This window comes from Psammomys obesus, unplaced genomic scaffold, assembly GCF_907164565.1.
Source record: "Psammomys obesus unplaced genomic scaffold, mPsaObe1.curated_primary_1811, whole genome shotgun sequence".
Classification (NCBI taxonomy): domain Eukaryota; kingdom Metazoa; phylum Chordata; class Mammalia; order Rodentia; family Muridae; genus Psammomys; species Psammomys obesus.
In genome coordinates this window covers 179,358-192,698 of record NW_026590905.1, presented here as the reverse complement: position 1 = coordinate 192,698, position 13,341 = coordinate 179,358, and the positions used below count along the sequence as shown (strand labels likewise).

General features: G+C 42.1%; 1 pseudogene; it reads left to right on the top strand.

The window, feature by feature from the left end:
* Positions 1-87: 87 nt before the first annotated feature.
* Positions 88-200, top strand: LOC129678601 (small nucleolar RNA SNORA17; annotated as a pseudogene).
* Positions 201-13,341: the final 13,141 nt, after the last annotated feature.

Below are 13,341 nucleotides of genomic sequence, written 5' to 3'. Positions count from 1 at the left end.
TATTTACAAAACAAACAAACAAACAAACCAACCAACCAACCAACCATGTTGCTTTTGGTTGAATATTTTAATTAATTGATTGATTAATCTGCCCCCAGAGGCATGGCAGATGTGGTTGTTGTGTGTGGCAGAGAGGAGAGGCTGTGTCTAGGCTCAGTGTTCTTGACCTTGAGTATCTGAATGATTAGTAGCTTAACACTCCCATAAAGCAAGCCTGAGAGGACCACCAGCTTGCTGTGCAGGCCTGGACAGGCCTCCAGGGTTGGGAGTGAGCCAGAGATTAGAAGAACCCTGACCAGGACTGGGTTCTGGGTGAGAGTGAGACAGATAACCCTCACATGGGCCCACGGAGCCTGGACAGGGAGCTAGCCTGAAATGACCACCAGTCCATGGCAGTGCAGGCGTGAGAGCAGATGACACCTGAGATGACCCCTGCCCTGTGCCATAACGCATGAGCAGGTCATAGCACTCCCGAGACCACTCCTGAGACAACCCCAGAGACTCAGAGATCCTGGGCATCTCGAAGAGGACCAAATAAATGGTGGAGAAATGGAAGAGAAAGAGAAGCAGAAGGATGTGGGCACAATGAATAGAGGCAGGACTGGAGACTTGCAGGTAATGAGGAACAGCCTGATGTGTGTAGACAGTGATGCCACCTGAGACCATGCTGGGGTCCTGGCTTGTACTGCTCCCGGGAGCCATGTCTGTGTCAGCCATGTCTGTGTCCTCCAAATAATGGCCCATGTTACATGTCCACAAGCAACTTATATAGCTTTCCTTATTTTCTCCTCTGCCCGTTCTCTCTGATAAAATCATACCCCAGTTCACACTGTTCCTATTAGGATCTCTCATAATTGGTAACCTACCAGAAACTTGTTAATTTATGTCAATCCAAGAACTCTGGGCAAATGAATAACATTTAGTCTTATCATTAGGGCTGTTCACAGACATAGAAGTCAGCAATGTTGACATGAGCATAGGAGCTTTTGTCCCACTGAAAGCACAACTGTCAACTAGCACCTGGTAGCCTTTTCAAGTCATGTTCAAAGGCTGAATAATGTATTATTTTTAATACAACAAGCACACTACTAGTCTAAATGGCCAAAGATAATAGAGCGATGCTTGCTTGTCTGCTAGCCATGGGAAGGTGGGTTTGTGCTATTCTGGGTACCTTATACTGTGTGTATATTAATCTGAACAAATACAGGAACAGCCATGAGATATAAGTCAAACAACAAAGATTCTTGTCAATCACAGTCTTCCAACAGAGTTTCTTAAATCCAGAGGTAGCTCATTTATCCTGTGTCCACTGCTGACATAGGGTACTTGGTTGAAGAATGGGTTCTGAATACTCAACATATGCCTAATAAGACTTTTCTTTAGCCGGGAGTGGTGGGGCAAGCCTTAATTCCTCCCAAAGGAGACAGAGGCAGGTGGATATCTTTAAGTTTGAGGCCAGCCAGTTCTACAAAGCAAGTCCAGGACAGCACAGCCAGGACTCCATTACACAGAGAAACCTTGTCTCAACAAACAAACAAGACATCTCATTATCACCACTCTCAAAATTGGCGTCAAATGGCCAAACCAAGATGTCTTATTTGCCTTGAGCATTGGCAAACCATATAGCAAACTTTATTCATCTCAGTTAGTACTGTTGAAGTTGAGGCATCACGGGGTGAATTTCACTGAGTGTTTAGTGTTTTTTCTTTTTTTCTTTTTTTTTTGACACATTTAGTGCCCTGCCTATAATCACAGCACAGTAGTCAGACACAACAGAGCCCATGGGTAAGCTGGTACCCTGACTAGTCAGAGCAGTGAGTCCATGAGACTGCCTCAAGGTGAAGAGCTCGAGGAAGACACCCAGCACCACTCTCAGAGGTCCACATGCAATGAACACACATACATGTACACCTACACACGCATGCACTTGTGAACATGCACACATGCCACAAGCTCATATCTGAAAAAAAATTAAAAAATTAAATTCAATGAAAAGACAGAAAGAAACATCAAGACAAGAGTGTCTTCAGCAGAATGGCAGAGCAGGAGTTCTTTGGTGTCTCCTGGAGTCACAGAAATCTATCCTGAATCTACCAAGAGGCGAGATCCTCATCCCAAACATCCCGTAAGTTTGGATGCAAGCTTTGGCACTCCTTCTGCCAGCAGGATGAATGATGCTGCTTGAATCATTCCACGAAGCCTGTGGAGCTTTCTCCAGGTCTTCCCTGGATCCATCATTTCCATAGTGGCTCCCCCATCATTGTGAAGGTACTTCTCACAGTTGACTTGTTCTGATGGTGTCAGAAAACATTACAAATATGGGTAGTCTCACGAGGGTTCAGTTACAAATGAAGAATGCAGGTGAGGCTCACAGCAGCTATAACGTCCTGAGGTAAGCGCTTGCTATGGTGCGGCAGTTGTCTGCTTAGCATTCAAGACAGGCTTTCTGTGGGAGGGTAGTTCTAGAAAAAGCCGGGCTGTGCAGTATGGAATGAATATTTACACATTTCATGTTCAAATGTTTTTATATGGCAGCAAAGATCAAGAACATTAAAAAAAAAACAAAAAAAAAAAACAAAAAACAAAAAACCAAGATGTCCCCAAGAAAGCAGATTAAGGTGACAGTGACCAACACAAAAGCTTTGAGGATAAATGGTCAGCCTGACAATTAAAAAAATAAAGCTGCTTATGCGAAGCTCAGTGAGCTTCAAGAAATCACAAACAATTTAGAAAAATTTCAGAGAAATTTAATAGTGGCTGATATAATTTTAAAAAGTCAAGCAGATCCTAACTCATGATGTTCATCCCTCAGCTTCTTTTTTTTTTTTTTTGCATTTTTTTTAATTTAATTTTTCTTTTTAGTTACATTTTGTTAACTCTGTGTCCCAGCTGTATCCCGCTCCCTCATTCCCTCCCCAACCCCACACTCCCTCCCTGGTCTCCTCCCTGCCCCTTTCCAAGTCCACTGATAGGGGAGGACCTCCTCCCCTTTCATTTGACCCTGTTTTATCAGGTATCTTCAGGGCTGGCTGCAAAGTCCTCCTCTGTGGCCTAACAGACTGCTCCTCCCCTGGGGGGGGGGGGGTCAAACAGCCTGCCCTTGAGATCCTGTTAGAAATAGTCCGTGTTCCCCTTACTTTGGAAAACTACTTGGTTACTGAGCTACCACGGGCCACATCCGAGCAGAAGTTCTAGGTTATATCCATAGATGGTCCTTGGTTGAGTGTCAGTCTCAGAAAAGACCCTGTGCCCGGATATATTTGGTCCTTGTAGAGCTCCGATCCTTTCCATATCATACTAACTTCCCTTCTTTCATATGATTCCCTGCACTCTGCCGAGGGTTTGGTTATGAGTCTTAGTGTCTGCTTTGAAACACTGCTAGGTAGAGTCTTTCAGATGCCTTTTGTGGTAGACTCCTGTCATACGTTCAATGCACATCCCATTTGTCTTTCTAAATGAGGATTAATCACCTTCGCCTGTGTCCACTTTCTTGATTATCTTCTTTAGGTGTGTAGATTTCATTATGTTTATCAAATCTTGTAGGTCTATATAAGCGAGTATATACCAAGTTTGTCTTTCTCCTTCTGGGATACTTCACTCAGAATGATCTTTTCTAGATCCCACCACTTGCCTGCAAATTTCATGATTTCCTCCTTTTTGATTGCTGAGTAGTATTCCATTGTGTAAAAATACCACAATTTCTGTATCCATTCCTCCGTTGATGGACATCTGGGTTGTTTCCAAGTTCTGGCTATTACAAATAAAGCTGCTACGAACATGGTTGAACAAATGTCCTTGTTGTGTACTTGAGCAAATTTTGGGTATATACCTAGGAGTGGTATAGCTGGGTCTTGAGGTAGCACTACTCCTAGTTGTCTGAGAAAGTGCCAGATTGACTTCCAAAGTGGTTGAACCAGTTTACATTCCCACCAGCAATGGAGGAGGGTTCCCTTTTCTCCACAACCTCTCCAGCATGTGCTATCACTTGAGTTTTTCATCTTGGCCATTCTGATGGTGAAATCTCAGGGTCGTTTTGATTTGCATTTCCCTAATGGCTAATGAGGTTGAGCATTTCTTTAAGTGTTTCTCTGCCATTCGATGTTCCTCTTTCGAGAATTCTCTGTTTAGCTCTGTTCCCCATTTTTTAATTGGATTACTAGGTTTGTTGCTTTTCTGCTTCTTTAGTTCTTTATATATACTGGATATTAGCCCTCTGTCAGATAAAGGGTTGGTGAAGATTCTTTCCCAATCTGTAGGCTGTCTATTTGTTTTGATGACAGTGTCTTTTGCTTTACAGAAGCTTTTCAGTTTCATGAGGTCCCATTTATTGATTGTTGCTCTTAGAGCCTGTGCTGTTGGTGTTCTGTTCAGGAAGTTGTCTCCTGTACCAATGAGCTCTAGGCTGTTCCCCACTTTTTTTTTTCCAACTGATTTAGAGTATCTGGTTTTATGTTGAGGTCCTTGATCCACTTGGACTTTAGTTTTGTGCAGGGTGATAAATATGGATCTATTTTCATTTTTCTGCATGTAGACATCTAGTTGGTCCAGCACCATTTGTTGAAGATGCTGTCTTTTTTCCATTGAATGGATTTGGCTTCTTTGTCAAATATTGAGTATTCATAGGTGTGTGGGTTTATTTCTGGGTCTTCTATGCAGTTCCATTGATCCTCCTTTCTGTTTCTATGCCAATACCATGCAGTTTTTATTACTGTTGCCCTGTAGTACAGCTTGAGATCGGGAATGGAGATACCTCCAGATGATCTGTTGTTGTACAGGATCGTTTTGGAGATTCTGGGTTTTTTGTTTCTCCATATGAAGCTGAGAATCTTTTTTTCAAGGTCTGTAAAGAATTGAGTTGGTATTTTGATGGGAATTGCATTGAATCTGTAGATTGCTTTTGGCAGGATGGCCATTTTCACAATGTTAATCCTACCAATCCATGAGCACGGGAGATCTTTCCATCTTTTGAGATCTTCTTCAATTTCTTTCTTCAAAGACTTGAAGTTTTTCTCAAACAGGTCTTTCACTTGCTTGGTTAGAGTGACACCAAGGTACTTTATGTTATTAGTGGCTATTGTGAAGGGTGTTGTTTCCCTAATTTCTTTCTCAGCCTTTTTGTCTTTGGTATACAAGAGGGCTTCTGATTTTTTTGAGTTGATTTTGTATCCTGCCACTTTGCTGAAGGTGTTTATCAGCTGAAGAAGTTCTCTGGTTGAATCTTTGGGGTCGCTCATGTATACTATCATATCATCTGCAAATAGTGACACTTTGACCTGTTCCTTTCCGATTTGTATCCCCTTGATCTCCTTTAGTTGTCTTATTGCTCTGGCTAGGACTTCAAGTACAATGTTGAAGAGATATGGAGAGAGTGGGCAGCCTTGTCTTGTTCCTGATTTCAGTGGGATTGATTTAAGTTTCTCTCCATTGAGTTTGATGTTGGCTATAGGCTTGCTATATATTGCCTTTACTATCTTTAGGTATGTGCCTTGTATCCCTGATCTCTCCAAGACTTTAAACATAAATGGGTGTTGGACTTTGTCAAATGCTTTTTCAGCATCTAAGGAGATGATCATGTAGTTTTTCTCCTTCATTTTGTTTATGTGGTGGATTACATTGATGGATTTCCATATGTTGAACTACCCTTGCATTCCTGGGATGAAGCCTACTTGGTCATGGTGGATGATATCTTTGATGTGTTCTTGGATTCGGTTTGCAAGTATTTTATTGAATATTTTTACATCAATGTTCATAAGAGAGATAGGTCTGAAGTTCTCTTTTTTTGTTGGATCTTTGTGTGGTTTAGGTATCATGGTGACTATGGCTTCATAGAATGAGTTTGGTAGTGTTCCTTCTATTTCTATTTTGTGGAATAGTTTGAGGAGAATTGGTGTTAGTACTTCTTTGAAGGTCTTGTAGAATTCTGCGCTGAAGCCATCTGGTCCAGGGCTTTTTTTGGAGGGGAGACTGTTAATGACTGCTTCAATTTCCTTGGGAGATATAGGGCTATTCAGTCTTTCTACCTGATCTTGACTTAATTTTGGTAGATGGGATCTGTCAAGAAAGTTATCCATTTCATTTAGATTTTCAAATTTTGTGCCATATAGGCTTTTGTAGTATGACCTAATAATCGTTTGGATTTCCTCAGTGTCTGTAGTTATGTCCCCATTTTCCTTTCTGATTTTGTTGATTTGGATAGTTTCTCTCTGCTTTTTAGTTAGTTTGGCGAAGGGTTTGTCTATCTTGTTGATTTTCTCAAAGAACCAGCTTTTTGTTTCATTGATTCTTTGGATAATTTTATTTGTTTCTAATTGATTGATTTCTGCCCTTAGTTTGATTATTTCCAGCCGTCTGCTCCTCTTGGGTGTATCTGCTTCTTTTTTTTCTAGGTTTTTCAGGTGGGCCATTAAGTTGTTTGTATGTGATGTTACGAATTTCTTCTTGTAGGCACTTAGTGCTATAAATTTTCCTCTGAGCACTGCTTTCAATGTGTCCCATAAATTTGGGTATGTTGTGCCTTCATTTTCATTGAATTCTAGAAAGTCTTTAATTTCTTTCTTTATTTCTTCTTTGACCCAGCTGTCATTGAGTAGTAAGTTGTTCAGTTTCCATGTGCATGTCGGCTTTTTGTTGTTTCTGTTGTTGTTGATGTCCAGCTTTAGTCCATGGTGGTCAGATAGTATACAAGGGATTATTTCAATCCTTTTGTATCTGTTGAGGCTTGCTTTGTGACCAACTATATGGTCTATTTTGGAGAAGGTTCCATGTGGTGCTGAAAAGAAGGTGTACTCTTTTGAGTTTGGGTGAAAAGATCTGTAGACGTCTATTAGGTCCATTTGATTTAAGGATTCTGTGAGTGCTTTTATTTCCCTATTTGGTGTCTGTCTGGTTGATCTGTCCCCTGATGAGAGTGGGGTGTTGAAGTCTCCCACTATTAAGGTATTAGGATCAATGTATGATTTAAGCTTTAATATTGTTTCATTTACGAATGTAGGTGCTCTTGTATTTGGGGCATAGATATTCAAAATTGTGATGTCCTCTTGTTGGATTTTTCCTTTGATGAGAATATAGTGGCCGTCCTTATCTTTTTTGATTAACTTCGGATGAAAGTCTATTTTATTAGATATTATGATGGCTACTCCAGCTTGTTTTCTGGAACCATTTGCTTGAAAAACATTTTTCCAGCCCTTTACTCTGAGGTAGTGTTTATCTTTGTTGCATAGGTGTGTTTCTTGGATGCAACAGAATGTTGGGTCCTGTTTCCGTAACCATTCTGTTAGCCTGTGTCTTTTTATTGGTGAGTTGAGTCCATTAATATTGATAGATAATATTGACCAATGCATGTTAGTTCCTTTTGTAGTGGAGTCAATGATCTTACCCTGTTTCATTGCTTGTTTTCTTTTCATTTTTGTTGGGATATTATCTGTATGCCCTGTTTTCTTGGGTGAATTCGTTTTCGTTGGATTGGAGTTTTCCTTCTATTATCTTCTGTAGGGTTGGTTTGCTGTATAGATATTGCGTAAATTTAGTTTTGTCATGGAATATTTTGTTTTCTCCATCTATGTTGATTGAAAGCTTTGCAGGGTACAGTAGTCTGGGTTGACATTTGTGATCTCTTAGAGTCTCAATGATGCTTGCCCAGGCCCTTCTGGCTTTCATAGTTTCTGATGAGAAGTCTGGTGTGATTCTGATAGGTCTACCTTCATATGTTACTTGGCCTTTTTCCCTTGCTGCTTTTAATATCTTTTCTTTGTTCTGTAGATTTAGTGTTTTGACTATGATGTGACATGATGTGTTTCTTTTCTGGTCTAGTCTATTTGGTGTTCTGTAGGCCTCTTGTATATTTATGGACATCTCTTTCTTTAAGTTGGGAAAATTTTCTTCTATGATTTTCTTGAAAATATTTTCTGGACCTTGGAGCCTGGAGTCTTCTTTTTCATCAATTCCTATTATTCTTAGATTTTGTCTTTTCATAGCATCCTTGATTTCTTGGATATTTTGTGATTGGAACTTTTCTGATTTTACTTTTTCTTTGAGAGAAGTATCAATTTCTGCAAGTGTATCTTCAGCTCCAGAGATTCTCTCTTCCATCTCTTGTATTCTGTTGGTGATGCTTACTTTTGTGGTTCCTGATCTTTTCTCCAAGTTCTCCAGCTCAAGAGTTTTCTCATTTTGTGTTTTCTTTATTGATTCTAATTCTGTTTTCATGCCTTGCACCATTTCTTTCATGTGTTTGAATTTGGATTCCTGTCTCTCTACGATGGACTCTATTTCTTTGTTCATTTCCTTTTTATATGCCACTAATTTTTTCTCTACTTGTGCCTCTATTTGTTTGGCTATGTTTGCCTGTGTTTCTTTAAGGGTTTTGTCTATTTCTTCTTTCTTTACCTCCAATTGACTGGCCAACTCTTTGAAAGATTTGTTCATTTCCTCCTTATGAGCCTCAAATGAGCAAGCATGACTTTAAGGTCATTTTCCTGTGCTTCTGATGAATTGGAGTATCCATCGATTTTGGGGTTTGCTGGTGAAGTCATGATGTCCTGATTTATGTTGGAAGTGTTCTTTCGCCTACCCCTGGCCATTGGCTTATCTGAGACCTTCCCTGTTTGTTTTTGGATTCTGCCGATCAGACTGGTCCTGTCTCTCTCTCGAGTCTGGAGAATTCTTCAGGAAGTTGAGAGAGGTCCCGTGTCCTTAGCGTGTGCTGAGGACTAGCTGTACCTGTGGGAGGAAAGTACGCAGGCGCAATCAGAGGCAAATGCAAGTGTGTGTGTGTGTGTGTGTGTGTGTGTGTGTGTGTAAGTGGGCGTGGGCGTGTGTCTCGAGGGACAGAGTGATGGCTAATGTTGAACCCTTGAGTGTGTGGGAGGGGCTCTGCAATGTATATGTCACAGGCGCTAGTGATGATCGCAGCGCAATTTCTGGCATTAACTGCCTTAACTCCTCAATTAGACCCACAGAGCAGGAACTTCAATGTTCCAAGTGCCCCTCTGTTTCCCAAAGTGGGTATATGGGTGGGAGGGGGTTCGATGCCTGGCTTCTGTTTTAGAAGGACCCAGGATCAGGGGAGCTGCAGATTCTCAAGGGTGCACTCACTTACAGGCAGGTCACTTGGCAGAGATCGGGGTATCTGGGCTCTCTGCTCTCTGGTTTGGCCCTGCTTCTTTGATGTGCTCCGCCAGTTCCGTGCTGCTGTCACTGCCAGGTTATGAGGTCTTGCTGCAGCTGGAGATTTCAGGGTGTTCACGTCAGTAGGAATCGGGGTAAGCAGGCTTTCTGTTCTCTGGTTTGGCCCTGGTTAGTCTTAAACTGGAGGGCTGATGTGCCCCGCCAGCTCAGTGCTGCTCCGCCGCCAGGTTAGAAAGTCCCGTTGTAAGTGGAGACTGGGTTGCTAGTCCAGATGCTTTCTGGGAAGTCCTGGGGTCTCTTCACTGTGCTCTCCAAGCTTCGGAGGCCCAGCGCCTGGTGTGTCTAGCTTGTATGGCGTTTCTGTCTGTTTTTGGTGAGTATATAGCGTATTCTCTGTCACTGTGGGATTGGGCGGGCCGTACCATCAGTGATGGCCCTCCTGCGGAGCTAGTATGGCGTCTAGCAGACTCACGCCCTGGGAGGATGGTGCAGCTGCCGCGCGAATCTGGGGCTCCGAGACACAGTACTGCTGGCCTTTGCTGATAAAGGGCTTGGGGCTCTGCCTCAGTGGCTGCAGGCCCCAGGCAGTTAGGTCTGCGCTGAGAAAGGTGAGTCTGCTGTGCCGAGGAGGAGGGAGGTCTGGGGGAGGGGAGTGCCGAGAGATCAAAGGATCGCTTCTCACCTTCCCCAAACAAGTCCCTGGGTGACCCAAGACCAAGGTTTTCACCTCCTGCGATGTTCCCTGTTGTTTAGAAAGTCTCTCCGTTGTTTCCCTGGCTTCAGAAGTCCTTCCACTCATCAACTCAGAACTTTATCTCTTCCACAGCTCGGAAACTGTGTGCGCTAGTCGCCATCTTGGCCATCTCTCAGCTTCTTGAGTGATGGGATCATCCCCAGCCCAGTGTTTCCTTTCTGTTTTTAAAAGGCTCTACCAATTATGGAATAAACTGTCCCTGTAGCTCTCTAGTTTTCTGCTCTGTTGTGGGCCAGGAAGAATGGCCAGAAGATCTGGTTATCCTATGTGGTGGAAGATCAGAACTCTTCACCTCCCAGTCTTACCCCCCCTTCCCGCTTCTCTACCCGGTCTCCTCTCCTCAGCAAAGGGGAGTCCCCTTTCCCATACAACTCAGCTCAACAAGTCCTATCAGAGCTGAGTTTGTCCTCTTTTCCTGTGACCTGGCAAGATAGTCCCCCAAGATGAAGTAACTGAAAAGCTGGCAAGACAGTCCATGTGAGAGAGAGCCCCCACTCCCCTTATTAGAGACCTACATGAGACCTGAGCCACCCATCAGCTCCATCATTGTAGAGGGCCTAGGTCCAGTCCATGCAAGGTCCTTGGTTGGTGTTTCAGTCTCAGCAGGACTCTCTTGACTCTGGTTAGTTTGCTCTGATGGTCTTCTTGTGAAGCTGCTATCACCTCCAGCTCCTTTCTCCCCCACCCCACTTTTCCACAAGGCTCCCTATGTCTTGCCCAATGATGGGATTGTGAGTCTCAGCATCTGTTTTGAGGTGCTTTTGGGTGGAGCCTCTCAGAGGACAACTCTGCTTGACTTCTGTCTAAAGAGAAACTGGTTGAGGGCATCTCTCTGATGAGCTTGAGACCTAAGCCAGAGTAGGCTTCTGTGGGGATATGAGAAGGACTTTAGCAGAGATCCCTAGTAGCAGTGGCCACAGAGACAAGAGAGGACACCCTCTAACTAGACACGTCTCCTAGTAGAGGGAAGGGAACACCAGCCCAGCCACTAAAGCTTCGACTCAAAATTCATCCTGCCTACAAGCTGTGCATGGATAAAGACAGAACAGATGGAGACGAGACTGAGGGAATGTCCAACCAAGGCCTGGCCCAAACCAGCACCCACTGCATGGGAGAGAACCAACCCTTGACACTATTAATGATCAGAGCCCTTTTATTTCAACACTATCAACTCTCATTTCTTCATTTTTGAAATTTCTTCATCTCTGTATCCAATTTCCCCACAGCAAACACCCCAGAGCAATGTCTTCAGCCTCAGTTAGTTCAGTGTTGACCTTTATCTCAGCCTGTTTCCCTTTAATATTCCAGCATGTTGAATTTAAGTTTAGGCTGCGTATTTGCAAATTCAGCTATTTATACAGAATCTATAAAGTATGGGTGTTGACATATATAGCATATGCTTTATTACATAGAAATTTTTGGTTATTGTCTGCTTCCTGACAGAAAGTTGACTTTGATTCCAGAACGTGATGATGGTTTTTTTTTTTTTTTTTTCCTGATTCTAGTAATTGGAGTTCTGCTTTGTTCATGTGCCTATGACAAAGTCTTGGTGAAGTACCAGTTCCAGGAATTGGTCTCCCATATGATCTGCTTGGATTTCACTTGCTGACTTGATTGTCTTTCTGTATCAATGCCTGCTTCCGGATTGGAGACCCTCCCTTTCAACAATTATTTGCAGATTAAAGGACATAAAGTGACAAGGAAGATACTGAAAATAAACCTGACATGATATGCTCAAAATACTTTCAACATTGACTATATTATGTGAAAGTGCAAATGTTCAAAAGTAGATATAATAGCACCAATTAAACAATAAACTTGTCAATAAACAAAAGAATTGTCAACAAACTCACATAGAGTCTAGTGACAAATCAACTGTGGTAGAGATGAGGAGATATACTTGACAGCCTTACCAATGTTTGTTATAGAAAATGTATTATTAAATAAATAAAATATATGCAAGTGTCAATCATGACCAATATATTGCACCACTAAATTATAACTGATTCAATTCTATGTACTTGAAATATAAGAACAAGATGTGTGGATAATCCAAAATGTGTCTTGATAGTATAAATGAACCAATTAACGGTCATTGGTCATCATTGATGAAGTCACGGAGAGAATTCAGGAATTTAGAGTGAACAACTGAGTTTTCATTAACTATAGTAAGGGACCTTTACCTTTCCACAATTTAGTGTGTGTGTGTGTGTGTGTGTGTGTGTGTGTTTTAAAATCTGCTTAGTTGTGCCCTTTTCCCCAGTACTGATCATTACCCAAGAAAGTGGGGAGCAGAGTGAAGGGCAACGGTGGTGTGTCTACATTCTCACTCAGACAACTTCCTCATCGTTGAACGACACTTCATCATTTTTACTAATTCCAGTTATGCTGCAATCTTGATGAGAAGTGACTACTTCCCAGTCTCTAACCCGCCAATATTTTTCTTTTCTGATGTGACTCCTGGTCTGCAGGCTTCAGAGTACATTCAGAAATATTCTAGCAGGAGTGTGGAAGATGGCAAGTTGTTGTCCTGACCACTGGAATTCCCAGGAACAGAGACGGTAAGAGTCCGAGTAAAGAGTGAAGTCTGAGCAAAGGGAAAGCCGGTGTTTCCAGGAGGAAAGGATGTGTCTCACAGCAATGTAAACCGTCAGCTTGCTCCAAACTAGAAATGCAAGGCAGAAAAAAAGAATTGCTTCTTAGAACATCTTTTTATTTATTCTTTGCCAAATGTAAACATGAATGTGATCATATCCCCTCCTAACTCATCCTCCCAGGGTGTTGCCCAGACCCTCAACATAGCCACTCCCCCTTTACCACCTCCTCCTTTCCTCTCTCTCTCTCTCTCTCTCTCTCTCTCTCTCTCTCTCTCACCCACTGAGTCCAGTTAGTACTGCCTGTTGGAATGTTGATCAGTCTTGTTGACTTCATCTTCTGCAGGTTACCATACTGCAGTGAATTCTTGGGTGCACTTTGTGGTGCTGAGGACTTGAACTCAGGTCCCCATGCTTGCGCAGTAAACACTCTTATCTGCTGAGCCATCATCAGAGCCTTGCTTTTGTGTTTCCATTGACAGGAGGCATATAATCCAGGCTGGCCTTGAACTGTCTGTAGAGCGAAGAATGACCTGGAATTCCTGATCTTCCTGCCTGCAATCTGGAATCCTGGGGTTATAGGCATGAACCTCATGTTATTTCTATGAAAACGTAATTTTGATCATTTTGAGTGGAATTACTTTCAAGTATTGAAATTCTGACCTAAACCTGAGTTTATTTAAAATATTTTAAATATAGTTCAAATGCTACCTTTATGTATATGAATAAACTGTATGTTGAAATGGCAACTTGATATGAATAAATAATTTGATGACAATTTGATATAATAATAATTTGAGACAAACAATTTGATATAAATAAATAAAGACTATTTGAATTATGAAACATTATAGGAAAAACTAATAC